Raw genomic sequence first — 14,982 nt, 5'->3', positions numbered from 1 at the left:
AATGAATTAAAAAATTTTCACAGATGGTGCATATTGACCCCGTGGTGAAAATAGGGTACCACATTTTTTGATATCTAAAGGGTTGGCGGACCCTTCCCCTTACCCTAATTTTCAGAAACACCAGATCTCGGAGATGGGTGGTGCGATTTAAGCGAAATTTTGTGTGCTCTCATATAGTACATATAACAAGTAAAAGCGTGCTAAGTTCGGCCGGGTCGAATCTTATATACCCTCCACCATAGATCGTATTTGTCAAGTTCTTTTCCGGGCATCTCTTCTTTGGGAAAAAAGTATATGAGAAAAGATTTCCTCTGCTATTAGAGCGATATCAAGATATAGTCCGGTTTGGACCACAATTAAATCATATGTTGGAGGCCTGTGTAAAATGTCAGCCAATTCGAGCGCCCTTTGGGGGCTCAAGAAGTAAAATAGAGAGATCGATTTATATGGGAGCTGTATCGGGCTATAGACCGATTCAGACCATAATAAACACGTATGTTGATGGTCATGAGAGAATCCGTCGTACAAAATTTCATTCAAATCGGATAAGAATTGCGCCCTCTAGACGCTCAAGAAGTCAAGACCCAAGATCGGTTTATATGGCAGCTATATCAGGTTATGGACCGATTTGAACCATTCTTGGCAAATTTGTTGGATTTCAAGACAAAACACGTAGTGCGAAATTTCATTCCAATCGGATAAGAATTGCGCACTCTAGAGGCTCAAGAAGTCAAGACCCAAGATCGGTTTATATGGCAGCTATATCAGGTTATGGACCGATTTGAACCATACTTGGCACAGTTGTTGGATATCATAACAAAACACGTCGTGCCAAAATTCATTCCAATCGGATACGAATTGCGCCCTCTAGAGGCTCAAGAAGTCAAGACCCAAGATCGGTTTATTTGGCAGCTATATCAAAATATGGACCGATATGGCCCATTTACAATACCAACCGACCTACACTAATAAAAAGTATTTGTGCAAAATTTCAAGCGGCTAGCTTTACTCCTTCGGAAGTTAGCGTGCTTTCGACATACAGACAGACAGAATTGTGGGGTCTCAGACGAATATTTCGAGTAGTTACAAACAGAATGACGAAACTAGTATACCCCCCATCTTATGGTGGAGGGTATAAAAATCAATTTGTGTTTGTTTGTTTGTTTGTTTGTTTGTTTGTTTGTTTGTTTGTCGAGTTCTTTTCCGGGCATCTCTTCTTTGGGAAAAAAGTATATGAGAAAAGATTTCCTCTGCTATTAGAGCGATATCAAGATATAGTCCGGTTTGGACCACAATTAAATCATATGTTGGAGGCCTGTGTAAAATGTCAGCCAATTCGAGCGCCCTTTGGGGGCTCAAGAAGTAAAATAGAGAGATCGATTTATATGGGAGCTGTATCGGGCTATAGACCGATTCAGACCATAATAAACACGTATGTTGATGGTCGTGAGAGAATCCGTCGTACAAAATTTCATTCAAATCGGATAAGAATTGCGCCCTCTAGAGGCTCAAGAAGTCAAGACCCAAGATCGGTTTATATGACAGCTATATCAGGTTATAGATCGATTTGAACCATTCTTGGCAAATTTGTTGGATATAATGACAAAACACGTCGTGCGAAATTTCATTCCAATCGGATAAGAATTGCGCACTCTAGAGGCTCAAGAAGTCAAGACCCAAGATCGGTTTATATGGCAGCTATATCAGGTTATGGACCGATTTGAACCATACTTGGCACAGTTGTTGGATATCATAACAAAACACGTCGTGCCAAAATTCATTCCAATCGGACAAGAATTGCACACTCTAGAGGCTCAAGAAGTCAAGACCCAAGATCGGTTTATATGGCAGCTATATCAGGTTATAGACCGATTTAAACCATACTTGGCACAGTTGTTGGATATCATAACAAAACACGTCGTGCCAAAATTCATTCCAATCGGATACGAATTGCGCCCTCTAGACGCTCAAGAAGTCAAGACCCAAGATCGGTTTATATGACAGCTATATCAGGTTATAGATCGATTTGAACCATTCTTGGCAAATTTGTTGGATATCATGACAAAACACGTCGTGCGAAATTTTATTCCAATCGTATAAGAATTGCGCACTCTAGAGGCTCAAGAAGTCAAGACCCAAGATCGGTTTATATGGCAGCTATATCAGGTTATGGACCGATTTGAACCATACTTGGCACAGTTGTTGGATATTATAACAAAACACGTCGTGCAAAATTTCATTTCAATCGGACAAGAATTGCACACTCTAGAGGCTCAAGAAGTCAAGACCCAAGATCGGTTTATATGGCAGCTATATCAGGTTATAGACCGATTTGAACCATACTTAGCACAGTTGTTGGATATCATAACAAAACACGTCGTGCCAAAATTAATTCCAATCGGATACGAATTGCGCCCTCTAGAGGCTCAAGAAGTCAAGACCCAAGATCGGTTTATATGGCAGCTATATTAAAACATGGACCGATATGGCCCATTAACAATACCTACCGACCTACACTAATAAATTTCAAGGGGCTAGCTTTACTCCTTCGGAAGTTAGCGTGCTTTCGACAGACAGACGGACGGACGGACATGGCTAGATCGACATAAAATGTCACGACGATCAAGAATTGTGGGGTCTCAGACGAATATTTCGAGTAGTTACAAACAGAATGACGAAACTAGTATACCCCCCATCTTATGGTGGAGGGTATAAAAATCAATTTGTGTTTGTTTGTTTGTTTGTTTGTTTGTTTGTTTGTTTGTTTGTTTGTTTGTTTGTTTGTTTGTTTGTTTGTTTGTTTGTTTGTTTGTTTGTTTGTTTGTTTGTTTGTTTGTTTGTTTGTTTGTTTGTTTGTTTGTTTGTTTGTTTGTTTGTTTGTTTGTTTGTTTGTTTGTTTGTTTGTTTGTTTGTTTGTTTGTTTGTTTGTTTGTTTGTTTGTTTGTTTGTTTGTTTGTTTGTTTGTTTGTTTGTTTGTTTCTTTGTTTGTTTGCTTGTTTGTTTGTTTGTTTGTTTGTTTGTTTGTTTGTTTCTTTGTTTCTTTGTTTGTTTGTTTGTTTGTTTGTTTGTTTGTTTGTTTGTTTGTTTGTTTGTTTGATTGTTTGTTTGTTTGTTTGTTTGTTTGTTTGTTTGTTTGTTTGTTTGTTTGTTTGTTTGTTTGTTTGTTTGTTTGTTTGTTTGTTTGTTTGTTTGTTTGTTTGTTTGTTTGTTTGTTTGTTTGTTTGTTTGTTTGTTTGTTTGTTTGTTTGTTTGTTTGTTTCTTTGTTTCTTTGTGTGTTCCTTATTGACTCAGAAACGGCTGAACCGAATTTCTTGAAATTCTCACAGAATGTGCATTATGACCCCGTGGTGAAAAAAGGGTACTGTATTTTTTGATATCTGAACGGTGGGCCGGACCCTCCCCCTTACCCTAATTTGCAGAAACACCAGATCTCGGAGATGGGTGGTGCGATTTAAGCGAAATTTTGTGTGCTCTTATATAGTACCCTAAAAATAAAAATTTGGTATCCAAATTTCGGATGGGGTACCTAGGGGGGCTATCCCACCCTAAAACTTACCAAATATATACTTAGACCAATCACGACAATATGGGACTCAAATGAAAGGTATTTAGGATAAGAAAACGTTTCTGATATCCAATTGTCGGACCAAGTGCTAGGGGGACCCCCCAAGCCCCAAAACACCGATAAATCGGACATATTTACCGACCATGGCAATATGGGACTCAAATGAAAGGTATATGCGAGTAGAATACGAATCTAATATCCAAATCTGGGACCACGTTTCTGGGGGTCCACCCCTTTCACAAAACAACCCCCAAGCAGGACTTATTTACTGACCATGGGAATATGGGGCTTAAATATAAGGAATTTGAATGTAGAATACGAATCTGATATCCAAATATGGGACCAAGTATTTGGGGGGCTGTCTCTCACAAAAAACATCCCCCAAAGGGTACAAATTTATGACCATAGCAATATGGGGCTCAAATGAAAGGTCTTTGTGAGTAAAGCACGAATATGAGGCTCAAATAAGAGGGTTTTTAAAGTAGAACACGAATCCGATATATATTTTCAAGGCCAACTCACTGAGTGGCCGCCCATCCCACAAAACACTACCAAAGCCGGTCATGTTTGCCGACTATTGAAATATGAGGCTCAAATTTAAGGTATGTGCGAGTAGACCACGTATCTGATATCAACATTAGGGGCCAACTGTCTAGCGGACGTCCCACCACCATAACAACCCCCAAATAGGACATATTTGCTCACCAAGATATTTTGGGTCATATCTTTATGTGGAGTTGAACTAAATATTCATAGTTTTTAGGGCCAATACCCCTTTCCCAAAATACCCCACAAACAGCAATTTTTTAGTGACCATTGCAATATGGGGCTCAAATAAAGGTATTTGGGAGTAGAATACGAATTTGATATCTAAATGTAGGAACATGTATTTAGGGCATCACCCCGTTCCCAAAACACCCCCAAGGGAAAAAATTTTTCGACCATGCCAATATGTGGCTCAAATGAAAGGTATTTGAGATTAGAAAACGAATTTGCTAACCTATTTTGGGGCCATGTGTTTGGGGGACGCCTCTTCCTGTAAACTCCTCTTAAGCCAATGGCAATATGGGGTTTAAATAAATGGTATTTGAGAGAAGAGAACGATGCTGATATTTTTTCAGGGCCAAGTGTCTGGGGGACCACCTCTCCCCCGAAAACGCTACTAAATCAGACATCATGAGAATATCGGGCTAAAATGAAGTACTTTAAGAATGGAGTACACCTTACATCCAAACATAAATGTCTAGACCAATAAAGATCATGTGGGATTCAGATGAAGGCACTTTTATTGTTAAACTGTTAGTCAAGTTTGCATGGTATTTCACTAAAAGATCTTTAATTGTCGAAAATAAATATTCCAAGGAAACTTTTGTTCCATATAAAGTAAAAGAAGGCGCAGCGGAGCGGGCCCGGGTCAGCTAGTTTGGTATACAAATTTCGGATGGGGTACCTAGGGGAGCTGCCCCACCCTAAAACCTACCAAACATATATTTAGACCAATCACGACAATATGGGACTCAAATGAAAGGTGTTTAGGATAACACCTAACACCAATTGTCGGACCATGTGCTAGGGGGACCACCCCAAGCCCCAAAACACCCCTAAATTGGACCTAAAGCACGAATTTGATATTAATATTCGGGAAAAGTGTCGAAGGGGCCAACTAACCCCCACAACACCACCCAAACAGTAAGTATTTTCTGACTATTGCAATATGAGGCTCAAATTAAGGGTTTTTAAAGTGGTACACGAATCCGATGTATATTTTCAAGGCCAACTCACTGTGGCCGCCCATCCCACAAAACACCCCCCAAGCTGGTCATGTTTGGCGACTATGGAAATATGGGGCTCAAATTAAAGGTATGTGGGAGTAGACCACGAATCTGATATCAACATTAGGGGCCAACTGTCTAGCGGACGTCCCACCACCATAACAACCCTCAAGTAGGACGTATTTGTTTACCAAGACAATTTGGGTCTTCAAGACAGTGGAACTTAATATTCATAGTTTTTAGGGCCAATACCCCAAACCGGAGATATTTGCTGACTTTTGCAATAAGGAGTTTAAATGAGATTAGAAAACGAATTTGATATCCAATTTTGAGGGCAATGTCAATATGGGGTTCAAATTAATGATATATAGATATATGAGAATAGAGCACGTTGCTGATATATTTTCCGGGCTTAGTGTTTGGGGGACCAGCCCAATCCCCAAAACACCCCTAAATTGGGCATATTTACCGACCACGTCAATGTGGAGCTTAAATGAAAGGTATTGGTGGGTAGAGCAAGAATTGATACCAATTTTCGGGACTAATTTTGTGGGGATCTACCCCTTTCCCAAAATACCCCACAAACAGCAATTTTTTAGTGACCATCGCAATATGGGGCTCAAATAAAGGTATTTGGGAGTAGAATACGAATTTGATATCCAAATGTAGGACCATGTATTTAGGGCATCACCCCTTTCCCAAAACACCCCCAAAGGAAATAAACTTTTCGACCATGCCAATATGTGGCTCAAATAAAAGGTATTTGAGATTAGAAAACGAATTTGCTAACCTATTTTGGGGCCATGTGTTTGGGGGACGCCTCATCCTGTAAACTCCTCTTAAGCCAATGGCAATATTGGGTTTAAATAATTGGTATTTGAGAGAAGAGCACGCTGATATTTTTTCAGGGCCAAGTATCTGGGGGACCACCTCTCCCCCAAAACACCAGTAAATCAGAAATTATGAGTAGACAGGCTGAAATGAAGTATTTTAAGAATGGAGTACACCTTATATATAAACTTAAATTCGTAGCCCAATTAAGACCATATGGGATTCAGATGAAGGCACTTTTATTGTTAAACTGTTAGTCCAGCGATATACTATTTTCGTAGCATGGTATTTCATTAAAAGCTTTTTAATTGTCGAAAATAAATATTCCAAGGAAACTTTTGTTCCATATAAAGTAAAAGAAGATGCAGCGGAGCGGGCCCGGGTCAGCTAGTGTGAATATATTATTTGCTATATAATTTAAAATGAAATAAAAGCATATCTCTATATACGTAAAAATTCATTTGTGTTTGTTTGTTTGTTGTTTGTTTGTTTGTGTGTTTGTTTGTTTGTTTGTGGTTTGTAAATTTGTTTGTTCGGTATGGACTCAAAAACGGCTAAACCGACTTCTTTGAAATTTTCACAGATTGTGGGGAGTGGTCCGGAAGGAGCAATAGGCTACATAATTTTTTTGGTATCGCATTGGGGGCGGACCATTCCCCTTACCCCAAAAGTACCAGCCAAAAATAAATGTAAAGTAAATAAAAGTGGACCGATTGGGACAATATGGGACTTAAATGAAAGGTATTCAAGAATAGAGTACAAATTTCAAATTAAAAATTGGGTTCAAGTAATTGGGGGGCCGCCCCGACACCAAACCCCCTCCAAAATGGTTTATTGGACGATAATGACAGTATGGAGCTCGAATGAAAGGTATCAGCGAGTAGATTACGAACATGGTCAGGAAGGAGGTATAGGTTATTTCATTTGTTGGAAGGGTGCGAATCCTCCCCAGTTACCACAAAAACGCCACCTAAAACCAAAAGTTGACCGATAAGGACAATATGGGTATCAAATGAAAGATATTGGAGAGTGGGAAGCAAATGTGGTATAAAAACTTGGTTTCAAGTATCCAAGGGGTAGCCCAAGCCCGAAAACTGCTCCAAATAGACATATTGGACGTACAGGGTGGCTGATGAATATTGCTACAATGATGAATATTGCTACATTTTTTTTTCGGTGTATGGAATACATTTTTCTTTTATTCATGTTAAATTAAATTATTAAATTAATTATTAAATTATTATTAATTAAATAAATTAATTAATTAATTAAATTAATTATTAAATTATTATTATTAAATAGAAAAAAAGTTATTACATTTTTTTTTGGTAGCGGCTTTCATCAGCCACCCTGTATATATCAATATACGACTCAAATGAAAGGTATTCGGAAGTAGACTACGAATATGACATAAAACACGAGTTCCAAGTAATTGATAGTCGCCCCATCCCCGATAAGCTCCCCAAATGGGAATACTACTCAATCATAGTTTGATTAAGCTCAAATGATAGACATTTGAGAGCAGATTACGAATATGACATTAAACTTTGTGTCCAAGAATCTGGGTGGTATTTTACCTCCTAAAATCGCCTCCAGTAGGTTATTTGACCTATCAAAACAATGGGGAACCAAAAGGCTGTATACACCAATCATGACAATATGAGGTTAAATTAAAGGTATAAGGTTGTGTACTGCGAATGTGATATCATTATTCTGCTCATATATCTAGCGGACCACCTCACCCCAATTATAATGACCTAAGGGGACACTGTGTGATTTAATTAATGTGTAGGCCGCCGTAGCCCCGAAATTATAACATTCAGCGTGAAAGCAGGAGTTGCAAACCTTAACGATAAGGTTGCAACCATTTTTAGCTCACCGATAGACGAGACCAAACGACGTGTTGCAGGGCAACACTTTTTTGTTAAAGAGTTTTACACGGTAAGAACTATCCCCACCACACCAAATATATAGACTGGCAAATTAGTTTTTTACCACAGAAAATCGTTAAATATGAAAATTTAATATGATTTAAAAACAAGTTAAGTTCGGCCGGGCCGAACTTTGGATACCCACCACCTCCGGTATATATGTAAACCACCTTTCATCAAAATTCGGTGAAAATTTCATACCTTATGTCCCATAGCAGTTATATCGAAATATGTTCCGATTTGGACCAAATACTAATAAGTACAATTCAATTGTTCAATTGTGCATAGCAAAATAGTGATCTTTTTATCACTATTTTGTAAAAATAAACTGATCTGAACCATATACGACACGGATGTCGAAAAGCCTAACATAAGTCACTGTGTCAAATTTCAGTGAAATCGGATTAAAAATGCGCCTTTTATGGGGACAAAACTTCAAATCGAGACATCGGTCTACATGGCAGGTATATGCAAATCTTGATTGATCTAGACCAAATTGCAGAAATATGTGGAGGGGATTAACTTAACTCTCTGTTCCAAATTTCGGTAATATCGGACAATAAATGCGCTTTTATGGACCTAAAACATTACATCGAGAGACCGGTCTATATGACAGCTATTTCCAAATCTGGACCGATCTGAGCCAAATTGAAGAGGAATGTCGAAGGGCCTAACACAACTCATTGTCACAAATTTCGGCGACATCGGACAATAAATGCGACTTTTATGGGACCAAAACCTTAAATCGAGGGATCGGTCTATATGGCAGCTATATGTAAGTCTGTTCCGATCAAGGCCAAATAAAAGAGAGATGTCGAAGTGCCTAAGACAACTCACTGTCCCGAATTTCAGCAAAATCGGCTAATAAATGTGGCTTTTATTGGCCTAAGACTCTAAATCGGAGGATCGGTCTATATGGGAGCTATATCAAGATATAGTCCGATAGAGCCCATCTTCGAACTTAACCTGCTTATGGACAAAAAAGAATCTGTGCAATATCTCTATTTTTAAAGACTGCAGCGTGATTTCAACAGACAGACGGACGGACATGGTTAGAACGTCTTAGATTTTTCCGCTGATCAAGAATATATATATAATTAATAGGGTCGGAAATGGATATTTCGATGTGTTGCAAACGGAATGACAAAATGAATATACCTCCATCCTTCGGTGGTGGGTATAAAAAAGTATATGTGCAAAGTTGCAGCTTAATATCTCTAGTTTTAAAGACTGTTGCGTGATTTCATCAGACAGACGGACGGACATTGCTAGATCTTCTTAGATATTTACGACGATCAAGAACATATATACTTTATAAGGTCGGAAATGGATATTTCGATGTGTTGCAAGCGGAATAACAAAATGGATAAATCCCACCCTTCGGTGGAGGGTATAAAAAAATTATTGTGAAAAACGTTACGCTAAAATAGTCAAAAAGGGAAAAATTAATATGTGAACAAATAGAATGCATGAATTTCAAACGCGATTGAAATTCATGTAGAATGCAAACGTGGTATTTATAGTTTTCTGGGTGGGAGTTACTGGCGCAACGCCCCAACCGCACATAGAAAAAACTAAAAACTAGGCTCAATTAAGAAATTTGTTAAAAAATTTGTTGATATTTGTCCTATAAAGGAATTTGTGTTATTGATTAACTATTTTGCAATTTGGATTAATGATAAGCTCAAAAGTCCATCTAAAGTGGTTATTAGCTCCACAAACCAATTATTTGAAAGTTACCCTTTCTTTTAACCAACTTTTTTAATACTTTAATAAAAAAATAAATAATTGATATTTTTCACAAGAATGAAAATTTTTTATTTCGTTGGATTAAATTGCATACAAAATATGAAGTTCATTGCTTAAAAATATGAATATACTTCTTATTTAATGATCGCGGTCTCCGGAAAAAGATGGGAAAACAGAATCGTTTCCATTATGAACCTCTCTTCGTTGACGAGGACATGATATGTAAAGAGTACTATAAACAAATAAATTTATATTCAGATTTAAAATGAATCCTAATAAATACCAATCGTAGCATTTTGCGTAAAGTACCACGAAATTAAGATCCACATATGTTGTATTTCGTCCTTAGCGCCGTTTCCCAAATCAATATATCTCCTTATGGATAGTAAATTATAAAAATAAGATAATATTAATAATATTTATATGTTACTAGCTGGACATGGACAGCTCCGCTGCGCCTTCTTTCACTCTCTTATGTTATCTGAGCCTCATACTGGTACGGTCAGGAAAAAATACTGTTTGGGGGTGCTCGTAAGAGCTATCAGATATTTCGCTCCAAGGTGGATATCATATCTACTCTCAATTTCCTTCATTGGAGCCTTATATTGCTATGGTCGTTAAATATGTTCGGTATGGTGGTGTTTTTGGGGGCGAGGTGGATCCCATGTATCAGATTCGTGCTTTTCATTTGAGCCTAATATTGTCATTATTGGTTCAAATTTCCATTTGGCGGGTTTGAAGGGGCGGCCGCCCTAAACATCCCACCTTTAATAAGTATACCAAATTTCTATTTTTGAGTAAACAAACTAAATTTGCTTAAATCGTCCCATCCTATCTCCGAGATCTGGCGTTTTTTGAAAAAAGACTAGGGAGAGGATCCACCCATTGAAGATTGGGTTTAGATCTACTTCATTCTCTTGATTTTGGTGGTAAATTGGAGAAGCCAAACCCTTTGCCCCGAAAGTGGATATCAGATTCATACTCTACACCCAAAAATCACATTTCAGCTATATATTGCTGTAGTCGGTATATATGGTTTACGGGGAGTTTATGAGGTGAGGAATCCCTGAAACCCTTTGCCATGAAACAGATACAGATTTGAGTCCATTTTTGTCATAATGCACTAATATGACCAGTTTGAGGGTGGCGTGGCCACTCACGCACTTAGCCCTGAAAAAATATGAGCATCGTGCTCTACTCTCAAATTGATTTTATTTTAGCCTCAATTGGCATTGGAGTAAGACGACCCCCGAACACTTGGCCCTAAAAATTGGATATCAAATTCGTTTTCTACTATCAAATGTCTATTATTTATTGCCACATGCACACCAATTTTGAGTAACAGATATATAACACGTTTGCATTTGCTGCGTTTGAAATTTTTCCATTGCATTTGAACAGATGCCAATTTCTCCCTTTTTTACTATTTCAGCGTAATGTTTTTAAAAATTAATTTTTATTCAACTCTGCAATTATAATTAATCTTCTTTTATATAGTAAGAGCGTGCTAAGTTCGGCCGGGCCGAATCTTATATACCCTGTACAGTCCGATTCGGGGCTCAAGAAGCAAAATCGGGAGATCGGTTTATATGAGAGCTGTGTCAAGCTATAGATCGATTCAGACCATATTGCACACGTATGTTGAAGGCCATGGGAGAAGCCGTTGTACAAAAATTCTACCAAATCCTCATCCGATTTGGGTTCTCTAGAGGCTCGAGAACTAAGGATCCCAAATCGGTTTATATGGCAGCTATATCAGTGTATGAACCGATTAGAACCATACTTCGCATAAATGTTGGAAGTGATACCAAAACACCACGTCCAAAATTACAGTCAAATTGGATGAGAATTGCGCCCTCTAGAGGCTTAAGAAGTCATGACCCCAGATCGGTTTATATGGCAGCTATATCAGGGTATGGACCAATTTGAACTATACTTCGCATAAATGTTGGAAGTGATACCAAAACACCACGTGCAAAATTACAGCCAAATCGGATAGGAATTGCGCTTTCTAAAAGCTCAAGAAGTCAAGACCCAAGGTCGGTTTATATAGCAGCTATATCAGGTTATGGACCGATTTGAACCATACTTCGCACAGTTGTTGAAAGTGATATCAAACCACTATGTGGAAAATTTCAGACAAATCGGACAAGAATTGCGCTCTCTAGAGGCTCAAGAAATCAAGACCCAAGATAGGTTCATATGGCAGCTATTTCAAAACATGAACCAATTTGGCCCATTTACAATCCCAATAAGAAGTATTTGTGCAAAATTTCAAGCCGCTAGCTCTACTCATTCACAAGTTATCGTGCTGTCGACCGACAGACAGACGGACGGACGGACATGGCTAGTTCAACTTAAAATGTCACGACAATCATGAATATATATTCTTTATAGGGTCTTAGACGCATATTTCGAGGTGTTACAAACAGAATGACGAGATTAGTATACCCCCATCCTATGGTGGATGGTATAAAAATTAATGTGTGTTTGTTGTAGATTTGTTTGTGTGTTCCTTATAGACTCAGAAACGGCTGAACTGATTTCTTGAAATTTTCACTGATGGTGCATAATGATCCCATGGTGAAAATAGGGTACTACATTTTTTGATATCTGTAGGGGGGCGGACCGTCCCCCTAACCCTAATTTTCTGAAACGCCAGATCTTGGAGGTGGGTGGTGCGATTTAAGCGAAATTTTGTATACTCTCTTATATTAATCTACAAACAAAAATTTTGTATCCAAATTTCGGATGGGATACCTAGGGGGGCGCCCCACCCTCAAAACCTATCAAATATATATATATATATATATATATATACCAATCGCGACAATATGGAACTCAAATTAAAGGTATTTAAGATTAGAAACTGAATCTGGTATCCAATTGTCGGACCAAGTATTTGGGGGACCAACCCAACCCCTAAAACACGCCAAAATAGGGCTTATTTACTGACCATGGCAATATGGGACTTAAATAAAAGGTATTTGAGTGTAAAATATGAATATGATATCCAAATGTGGGAACAAGTTTCTGGGAGTCCACCCCTTCCCCAAACAGGACTAATTTTCTGACCATGGCAATATTGGATTCAAATGGGAGGTATTTAAGATTAGAAAACGAATCTGATATCCAATTGTCGGACCAAGTGTTTGGGGGACCATCCTAACCCTCAAAACACCCCAAAATCGGTAAAATTTACGACCATAGCAGTATGGGTCTGAAATTTGGAAGTATTTGGAAGTAAAGAACGAATCTGATATCAATATTCGGGAAAAGTGTCTATGGGGCCACCCCACCCCCACATCACCACCCAAATAGGAAGTATTTACTGACCATTGCAATATGAGGCTCAAATAAGGGGTATTTTAGAATAGAACACAAATCTGATATATATTTTCAAAGCCAAGTCACTGAGTGGCCGCCCCATCTCCCAAACTGGTCATGGTTGCCGACTATGGAAAAATGGGGCTCAAATTAAAGGTATTTGGGAATAGACCATGAATCTGATATCAACATGAAGGACCAACTGTCTAGGGGACGTCCCATTACCATAACAACCCCAAAAAGGACGTATTTCTTCACCAAGACAATTTGGGTCTTCAAGACAGTGGAGCTAGTTATTCAGTTTTTGGGGTCCATACCCCAAACCGATCATATGTGCCGGCATTTGCAATAAGATTAGAATAATAAGATTAGAAAACGAATTTGATATGCAATTTTAAGGCCAATGGCAATATGGGGTTCAAATAAATGATATATAGATATATGAGAATAGAGCATGTTGTTGATATATTTTCAGGGCTTAGTGTTTGGTGGACCAACCCACTCCCTAAAACACCCCTAAATCGGGCATATTTACCAACCATGTCCATGTGGGGCTTAAATGGAAGATATTGGTGGGTAGAGCAAGAATTGATTCCCTCTTTCGGAACCAATTTTCTGGGGGCATATGCCTTTCTCAAAATATCCCACAAACAGCAATTTTTTACTGACCGTCGCAATATGGAGTTCAAATAAAGATATTTGGGAGTAAAATCCCCTAAATTTCCCCTCAAAGGGTTAACATTTGTCGGCCATGTCAAAATGTTGCTTGAATAAAAGGTATTTGAGATTAGATTGGAAAAGCAATTTGATAAGCAATTTAGGGACCATTGTGTAAACTCCCCTTAAACCAATAGCAATATGGGGTTTAAATAAATGGTATTTGAGAGAAGAGCACGATGCAATTGTCTGGGGGACCACCTCACTCCCGAAAACACTCCTAAACCAAACATCATGAGAAAAAAGGCGCAGCAGAGCGGGCCCGGTTCAGGTAGTAAATTATATTTTGTGGAGAGATAAAAAAGCTGCACTCCACCATAGGATGGGGGTATATTTATGTCGTCATTCTGTTTGTAACACCTCGAAATATACGTCTGAGGTATATATATTCTTGATCGTCTGTCTGTCGAAAGCACGCTAATTTTCGAAGGAATAAGGCTAGCCAAATCGGCCTATGGTTTGATATAGCTGCCATATAAACCGATCTTGGGTCTTGAATTTTTGAGCATCTAGAGGGCGCTATTCTAGTCCGATTTGACTGAAATTTTGCACGTGGTATCAATTCCAACAACTGTGCTAAGTATGGTTCAAATCGGTCCATGTTTTGATATAGCTGCCATATAAACCGATCTTGGGTCTTGACTTCTTGAGTTTCTAAAGGACGCAAACCTCGTCCGATTTGAATGAAATTTTGCATGTCGTGTTTTGGTATCACTTCCAATAACCGTGTTAAGTACGATTCAAATCGGTTCATAATCTGGTATAGCAGTCATATAAACGGATATTGGATCTCGATTTCTTGAGCCAATAGGGCGCCCGATTTAGGTGAAATACTGCATGAGGTGTTCTGTTATGACACCTAATAGCTGTGCTAAGTATGGCGCAAATCGGTACATAACCTGATATAGCTGCCATATAAACCGATCTGAGATCTTGACTTCTTAAGCCTCTATAGGGCGCAATTCTCATCCGATTTTTCAGAAATTTCGTACAACGTCTTCTCTCATGACCTTCAACATACGTGTCTAGTATGGACTGAATCGATCAATACTTGATACAGCTCCCATATAAACCTATCTCCCAATTTTG

This window comes from Stomoxys calcitrans, chromosome 1 (assembly GCF_963082655.1).
Source record: "Stomoxys calcitrans chromosome 1, idStoCalc2.1, whole genome shotgun sequence".
Classification (NCBI taxonomy): Eukaryota; Metazoa; Arthropoda; class Insecta; order Diptera; family Muscidae; genus Stomoxys; species Stomoxys calcitrans.
Note: the sequence above shows the minus strand (reverse complement) of the source record.